This window comes from Bufo gargarizans, chromosome 3 (genome assembly GCF_014858855.1).
Source record: "Bufo gargarizans isolate SCDJY-AF-19 chromosome 3, ASM1485885v1, whole genome shotgun sequence".
In the NCBI taxonomy this organism is placed as follows: Eukaryota; Metazoa; Chordata; class Amphibia; order Anura; family Bufonidae; genus Bufo; species Bufo gargarizans.
The window spans coordinates 65,507,951-65,516,406 of record NC_058082.1 but is presented as its reverse complement, the minus strand read 5'-3'; positions in this window follow the sequence as shown (position 1 = coordinate 65,516,406).

Here is an 8,456-nt window from a genome sequence, read left to right as displayed (position 1 = left end):
GAAGTCTCCATCCCATGGAGTACTTCCAGTAAGTCTCCATAATAGACTGGTCTTTACACAGATTTAGCATCCTGCCTAAGCCGGATTCAAGGCCTCGCACCCAGCTAGCCAGAATCCCACAACATATTAATGAGGGGAAAGCACCCCGAAACCGCTGTCTAAGGATGGATATCTGGCTTGGCTATATTCCCTTGTCAAATCCCAAATCTTGTTGGAAACTTGGATTATGACTCATAGAGAGCCAATTCCAAGAGGTGGCGCTGGCGAGATGGTTCTCTTATTTGGGAAATATCTCTATGCATATTCGTTTCCCATGGAACATTGTGTAGTTACATAGTTAATATGGTTAAAAAAAAAACATAAGTCCATCAATTTCAACCAAGGGATGGGTGGGGACGCGAATCCCAGAAGGAAGTGAGACTCAGATTTCTACACATTTTCATAAGCATTAATGTCATTTACTTTTAAGAATTCATCTAAACCCTTTTTAAAACTGTCCACTGTTCCTGCTGTGACCACATCCTGAGGAAGTCTATTCCACAGATTCACAGTTCTTACAGGAAAGAAACTTTGACGGTTCTGGAGACTGAACTTTTTCTTCTCCAGTCGGAGGCAGTGCCCCCTTGTCTTTTGAGGGCATTTTACATGGAACAGTTTTTCACCGTATTTTTTGTATGGCCCATTTATATACGTGTACAGGTGAATCATGTCCCCCCTTAGATGTCTCTTCTCAAGACTAAATAAATGTAGTTCTTTTGATCTTTCTTCATAACTAAGACTCTCCATGCCCCTTATCAATTTAGTTGCTCTCATTTGTACTTTTTCAAGCATGCTTTCTATTAACTGGTGCCCAGAACTGAACTACATATTCCACATGAGGCGGCACCAATGCTTTGTGAAGTGGTAATATTACATCCCTGCCCCGCGAGTCCATGCCTCGATTATGCACGACAATATCCTGGTAGCCTTAGAAGCAGCTGATTGACATTATATGCTGTAATTTAATCTACCATCTACAAGGACACCCAAATCCTTCTCTACAAGTGACTCTCCCAGTGTTACATCCCCTAGGACATATGAAGCACAGAGATTATTACTAACAAGATGCATAACTTTACATTTATCCACATTGAACCTCATTTGCCAAGTAGATGCCCAATAACTCAGAGTGTTCATGTCAGCTTGCAGTTTATGCACATCTTCCATAGACTGTACAGCTCTACATAGCTTAGGGTCATCTGCAAAAATAGAAATGGTGCTATTAATCCCGTCCTCAATATCATTAATAAATAAATCAAATAATAGAGGACCCAGCACTGAACCTTGGGGTACACCACTTATAACCCGGGGCCATTCTAAATAGGAATCATTGACCACAACTCTCTGGACACGGTTCTTCAGCCAGTTTTCAATCCAATTACAAGCTATACTTTCCAAGCCTATAGACACTATTTTACCTATTAAACATCTATGAGGGACAGTATCAAAAGCCTTTGCAAAATCCAGAAACACTACATTCACAGCCGATCCTCTGTCCAGGCTACTACTCACCTCCTCATAAAAACAAATCAGGTTAGTCTGACAACTTCTGTCCTTGGTAAACCCATGTTGGTTATCACATGATATTATCAACAGTCACATACTCCTGTATATAGTCCCTTAAGAGTCCTTCAAACATTTTCCTCACAACAGAAGTTAAAGGGAACCTGTCACCGGGATTTTGTGTAAAGAGCTGAGGACATGGGTTGCTAGATGGCCGCTAGCACATCCGCAATATCCAGTCCCCATAGCTCTGTGTGCTTTTATTGTGTAAAAAAAACAAAACGATTTGATACATATGCAAATTAACCTGAGATGTGTCCTGTATGTGAAATGAGTCAGGGACAGGACTCATCTCAGGTTAATTTGCATATGTATCAAATCGTTTTTTTTTACACAAAAAAAGCACACAGAGCTATGGGGACTGGATATTGTGCATGTGCTGGCAGCCATCTAGCAACCCATGTCCTCAGCTCTATATCCAAAATCCCGGTGACAGGTTCCCTTTAAGCTAACGGGTTTATAATTACTTGTAGAGGACTTAGATCCCTTTTTGAATATGTTCACCACATTTGCTTTGCGCCAATCACTTGGCACTGTACCAGTACCTAGAGAATCTTTAGAAATTATAAAGAGGGGCACATCAATGATTGAACTCAGCTCTTTAGGAACTTGTGGGTGTAATCCTTCTGGGCCCACAGCCTTGTTTACATTTACCTTATTTAACTTAGCTTGGACCATATCTACAGTTAGCCAGCTGAGTATATTACTGGATGTAGGCAGAAAGTGGCAGTGACATAATGAAGCAGCCATATGATACAGAACATGATGGTAGGCAGACAGACACTGGTAGTGGCTTGATGGGAGCAGCAGCCGTACAGTACGGTACATGACGGTAGGCAAGCACACAGCTGCAGTGGCATAATGGGTTATGGTCAGCAAGGGCAGATTTATTCATCAGCCTTAGCTGGAGTTATGTTAAAAATCTTAAGGGTACATGCCTCATACATTTTGAAAAACTTTCGCCATGAGGGCCCCAATGACTACAGCATAGCCAGCAAAATGTGTAAACTGTTCTTCTGCCATCCAGGGGCGGGCTGGGCCGGGGGGCAGGGAGGCAATTGCCCCCCAGGCCGCCCTAAATAAACGGCCGCTGGGCCGCCGGTCTAAAAAAAAAAAAAAATTTTTTTTTTTTATTCTTCAGGGCCGCACCGCCGATCACCACAGGCGGCGCGGCCCTGGATGTCATTGCGGCCGTGCTGTGGGGCAGGGGAGGGAGAGGCGTGTCCCTCCCCTGTTCTTCTGATAGGCTGCAGGCACTAATGCCTGCAGCCTATCAGAGGCCGGCTCAGGCAGCGCGATGACGTCATTATCATCGCGACGCCTGAGCCGGCAGCACACACACGCAGCAGGGACACAGGCCGGCATCGCTGCTGATGGAGGTAAGTATTATTATTTTTTCTTCTTTGCGGGGGGCTGGCACTATGGGGGGGGGGAGATCTGGCACTATGGGGGGAGATATGGCACTATGAGGAGGAAATCTGGCACTATAGGGGGAGCTGGCACAATGGGGGGCACTATAGGGGGAGCTGGCACTATGGGGGGCACTATAGGGGGAGCTGGCACTATGGGGGGCACTATAGGGGGAGCTGGCACTATGGGGGGCACTATAGGGGGAGCTGGCACTATGGGGGGCACTATAGGGGGAGCTGGCACTATGGGGGGCACTATAGGGGGAGCTGGCACTATGGGGGGCACTATAGGGGGAGCTGGCACTATGGGGGGCACTATAGGGGGAGCTGGCACTATGGGGGGACTATAGGGGGAGCTGGCACTATGGGGGGACTATAGGGGGGGCTGGCACTATGGGGGGACTATAGGGGGAGCTGGCACTATGGGGGGGACTATAGGGGGAGCTGGCACTATGGGTGGGACTATATGGGGAGCTGGCACTATGGGGGGACTATAGGGGGAGCTGGCACTATGGGGGGGCACTATAGGGGGAGCTGGCACTATGGGGGGGACTATAGGGGGGGCTGGCACTGTGGGGGCATTTCTTACTGGCACATTATGGGGGGGCACCATGGGGGAGAGGAGCACTATGGGGGTAACTGGGGGCTCTAAAGGGGCTTTTTTTTATTATTGGCACATTCTGGGGGGCACTATAGGGGAGAGCAGCACTATGGGGCATCTGGTGCTACTATAGGGGCATTATTTGGGGGCACTATGGGGAAGTGGGGGCTCTAAAGGGGCCTTTTGTATTGGAACATTATGGGGGGCACTATGGCATTTGGTGGCACTAAGGGGGCATTTTTTACTGGTACATTGTCGGGGAGAGGAGCACTATAGGGGCATCTGCTGGGGGCACTAAGGGGCATTTTTTTACTGGCATATTATGGGGACACTATGGGGAAGGGGGAGAGGAGCAGTATGAGGGCATTTACTGGGGCACTATATAGGGGTATTTTATACTGGCATACATTTTGGGGACATTAGCTCAACTGCGGGCACTAAGCGGGGGTATTTCATGTACTGTCACATTATAGGGAAAATTAGTACTACTAGGGGGTATTATGGGGAGCTTTACTACTACTAGGGGCTATGAAGAACATGATTACTAGGGCACTATAGGGGCATTATTACTACTAAGTGTGCTCTGGCAGATAATTATTTCTATTGGTGGGATTTTGGGGAGCACTGTTACTTTGGGGGCACCCTGGCATAGTATCAGCTTAGCACAATTATTTTTGGGGGACATTATCTTTATACTATTAGTGTCTGGGCGCAGTTATTTTTTAGAGCACTGTGTGCCAATAATTGTTTAAGGGGGCACTATCTGTGTGGTAGTAGTATTTCCAGGCGGACTGTTTCTGCAGTATAGTATTGGGGGCATAGCGGGTACAGTATTGGGGGCACTATCTGTGTGGTAGTAGTATTTCCAGGGGGACTGTTTCTGCAGTATAGTATTGGGGGTGGCAGGAAACTAATGTCTGTTTCTCAATCTCTGCAGAGAAGGGAGATGGCAGAAAAATCATCATGGCGGTCTGGTCTGAATGGAGAAGATGAGGAAAGAGAACGTCTACAACAAAGGTGACATCACTGGATGTAAGAGGTATGTGGCGCTATGTAGGAGAAGAGATGCTCCGGCTCCTCCACCTGACATCTGCAGAAGGAGGATTCAGAACTGGGTGAGGATGACGAAAGCGGGCAGCAGGCCACGGGCGGGTGGCAGATGGTGGGGGGAACCACAGGCCTTGAGCAGGATCAGGGTAGGGAGGAGAGCGGAGGAGCTTCCTGGCTGTAGCTTGTTATATAAGCAGGCAGTGCAGCCAGGACGGCCTCCCCTCTCCGTATGATGTGTAGAGACAGGCCGCAACTATAGAATGTCAGCTGTAAAGTGTGTGTTGGGAGTGGCCTATTATATGTAGGAGGGGCTTTTAATGATGGGCGGGGCTAAAAATGGGCCACTTGACTAGATTTGCCCCCCAGGACTAAGGCTGCCAGTCCTCCCCTGCTGCCATCCCTTGTTGTATCAGTGTGAGCATCATTTCTAAGATAAATATCAGGGTGATGACATTGTTTATGCCACAGCTGCCACTACCTGACCTCGAAAAAACATATGCGCCCTGCTGAGGTGGTCTGGTGCATAACAAAATCCTTCACCACTTTACGCTGCTTGTGCAGCATCCCACTACGTGTGTGTGGGCACTGCTTAAAAGCACTTTTTACTTTATTATAAGCACTAGGTTGTCATGTATAATTTTGCATTTGTGTATCTGCAAAATCCCTGTTAACAGGTCTATTCGGTACATTTACCGTCTATTTATACATTCCGCCACTAGATGGGGATAAAGTTCAGGTACTTTATATACCTAGGTCAGGCCTAGTTAGTCAGTTGAGACCAGGAGGGAGTTGAGAGGAGTTGAAACCAGGATGTAGTTCAGAAGTGAGCAGATCTGAGGTAGTTAGATCAACTTAGTGGGAGGAAAGATAGAGTGAAGACTTCGCATTAGTGAGTGGAACCAACTTCGCTAGAAGGTGTTTACTCAGATGTTTAAGTGCAGAAGAGCGTTTTCCTTCTGTAGCTGGATTATAGACTTGCATCCCTGACCAGTAGGAGAAGAGTTTGCCTCCCTGGAAAAGAAACAAGCATTCCTAGGAATTCATCTGTGATAAGAGCTATTATTAAGGGCCACAGACACCTTTGCATGGTGGAGGTTTATAGCTTCAGGCAGCCACACCAACTTTCTAAGGGACAGTTGAGTTTTCCTGTCTACAAATATTTAGCTTGTAGGGAAAGTCAAGGAATAGGATCCAAGGCATCTAAAGGAACCAGGTACACCTAACCCACAGCTCCAAAACCCACCAAAAACCTGACAAGCCTTAAACAGTGGATTTGCTGAATTGTCTCTGTATCATCTAAAGACTGCATGATTGTACTACTGGAACTGAAAGACCTCTAAAGTAAAAGTTGTGAGTTGCATCTTACCACTGTCTACCTCATTATTACTACCTATGGTTGTACCACCATTAACGGTACTGGCGTCACGACTAAAACCTTCAAAGGACTCAGCAGCAACAAGCACCCTTAACATCAAGGGCACCTCAACCACCATCTTGGCTGATGCTTCCTACCACAGAGCGTGCCATGGAGGATTTCGTGCTGTCCACCTCAACACTGTGCTGCCAGCCCAGGGAGACTATCTGCTAACCGTGAGTAAACTGATGAACTGTGTGTTATACCATTTGACCCCTCATCGGTTTACCGTGAACCTCACGTGGTTCCCCCTGCGACTGTCTGGCTGCACTTGTACAGATACTATAGCATCTGCAAAGTGGAATTCCAGTGAGTTGGAACATCGTGGATCAAGGTGTAACGGCAGACTGTTCTGTCGCTTCAAGGCCAGATGGGTATTCCTTGCCACATAAGAATGGCTCAAATGTGAGGAGAGTCTTCTAGACATTGCCAGCACCATCTGCAATCCAGTGTACATTTTCAGAAGGCGTTGGACAACTAAATTGATCACAAGCACCATGCAGGGAACATGTGTTGTTTTTATCAAATGAAGTAGTAAGGGATGATGACCATGACAAGGACGTACTGCATGTGGATGCAGGCTAGCGGCCACAAACGAGACCAGGAGAAAGAGGACACTCTTGTTGCTCTTGCTGGAAGCCACTTCTGTTTTCCCATAGTAACTGGTGATGCTGCTTCATGTGTTTCAGTAGAGCTTTGGTGTCTATGTTGGTGTTTTAACACCTACTGCTTATTTTAATCCTGCATATCTTGCACTACGACGAATCCTATTTCTTCTATCACTGTGGAGAAAAAATGCAAGATGGGACTTATTCACACAGAGCTGTTGCTGCCACCACCCTCCTTTTCTGTTGTTAACTCCTCCTCAGCACCCTGATCCAGCTTGCAGGTCCTGTCCAACACACAATCATTGTCATAGTCCTCACCCTTCTCTCCTTTTATCAGACTGTGATATGTCATCATGGGCTCCTTGGCCCCTCTCCTGATTTCCTGCTCTGTATTTGGCCTGAGTGCCACTGCTGGTACTACTGCCCTTACCACCACCACTGTTACTACAGGTGCCACTTATACCATCACCACCAACATAGCTATGCATGGTGTGCCCACTCTCCCCCAGAACCTCCTCATGACAGTCTAAAGGCTGATTGTTATTATTATTATTAAAGTGCCATTCATTCCATGGCATTGTACATATACAGTAATAAGGGGTTCTCACACAAGTCATTAGCAGGAATACTCTCTTGAGTATCTTCTATAGCATGTGATGGGGTATTGTTGCCTCTACTCAGGAAAAAAAGAAGGCCTTCATTAGGAGGGGGTAGCGAAGACAGAAATGATGGAACCGAAACCTCTCTGGGGTGGCAAGGAGGAGGAGCAGAAGGAATGCTGTCACTTCTGGCTTTGAGGCACTGTTTGAGACATCTGTAGTGTACGGGAGCTGTAATGCCCGTCACTACAGAAGGGTCACTGGTGTGCTGTCGTTTCCCCTTATTTATGGGGAGGTTGGTATAAGTCATCTTCATAATGTAATGCTATGTACTTCCCTGTTACTGTGAAATGTGCATGTGCAGGCCTGCTAGGGGTGTTATTCCAGCTCTGAGTCACTAGAGGGAGCTAGGGAGCCCTAGTTTATATAAGGCCCAGTCAGGGAGAAGAATAGCAGAGAGAGAGTGAGAGGAGAGAGAGGAAGACTAGACTGTATCCGAGTTAAGGCCAGGCCATGGGCCTGTGAGAGCAGAGCAGGCCTGGAGCCTGCAGACTAGGAGAGGGTATTGCAATCCCTGTAACCGGGTTCCAGATCCAAGGAGAAGGTTCCCCTCCTGAGTCCTTATTTGCTAAGGCAGGAATTCCATAGTTAACCAGCCTGAGGAACAGAAAGGAGCAGAGGCAAGTCTAATAAAGCGAGAGGTACTCGAAGTAGCAGAGGAGGTACTTGATAAATACAGACCCAAGGATATACGCCAGAGTGAGGGCATCAGGCCTTGGAGAATAATTTCCTTGCTTCAGGATCAGTCAGGAATAGAGTGCAAGCCGCCTGTACTGCAAGTCCTGTGTTTAACCCTCTGAAGTCACCTTGCTACATAAGGCCTGTCTGCAATGTACGTAAACCAACTGTCTTCAAAGGAACTGCGCTTCCAACTATTTGTCCATGCATGATGATTACTAAAAGACAAGTAAAGTTACCCTGTTATTCAAATATAAAGATTCCTCAATTATTCCGCCTGTCACTACACGGTGTGCCACCGTTCAATTGGCACTGGCGTCACGACATTCATCACCTGCCTGTTCCAGTGCTGACCCGTTTGAAGACGACAGTGAGTCCCAGGTTAGTGGGTTACCCTGCACTACAAAGCCCAGCATACCTAAAGCTACACTACTG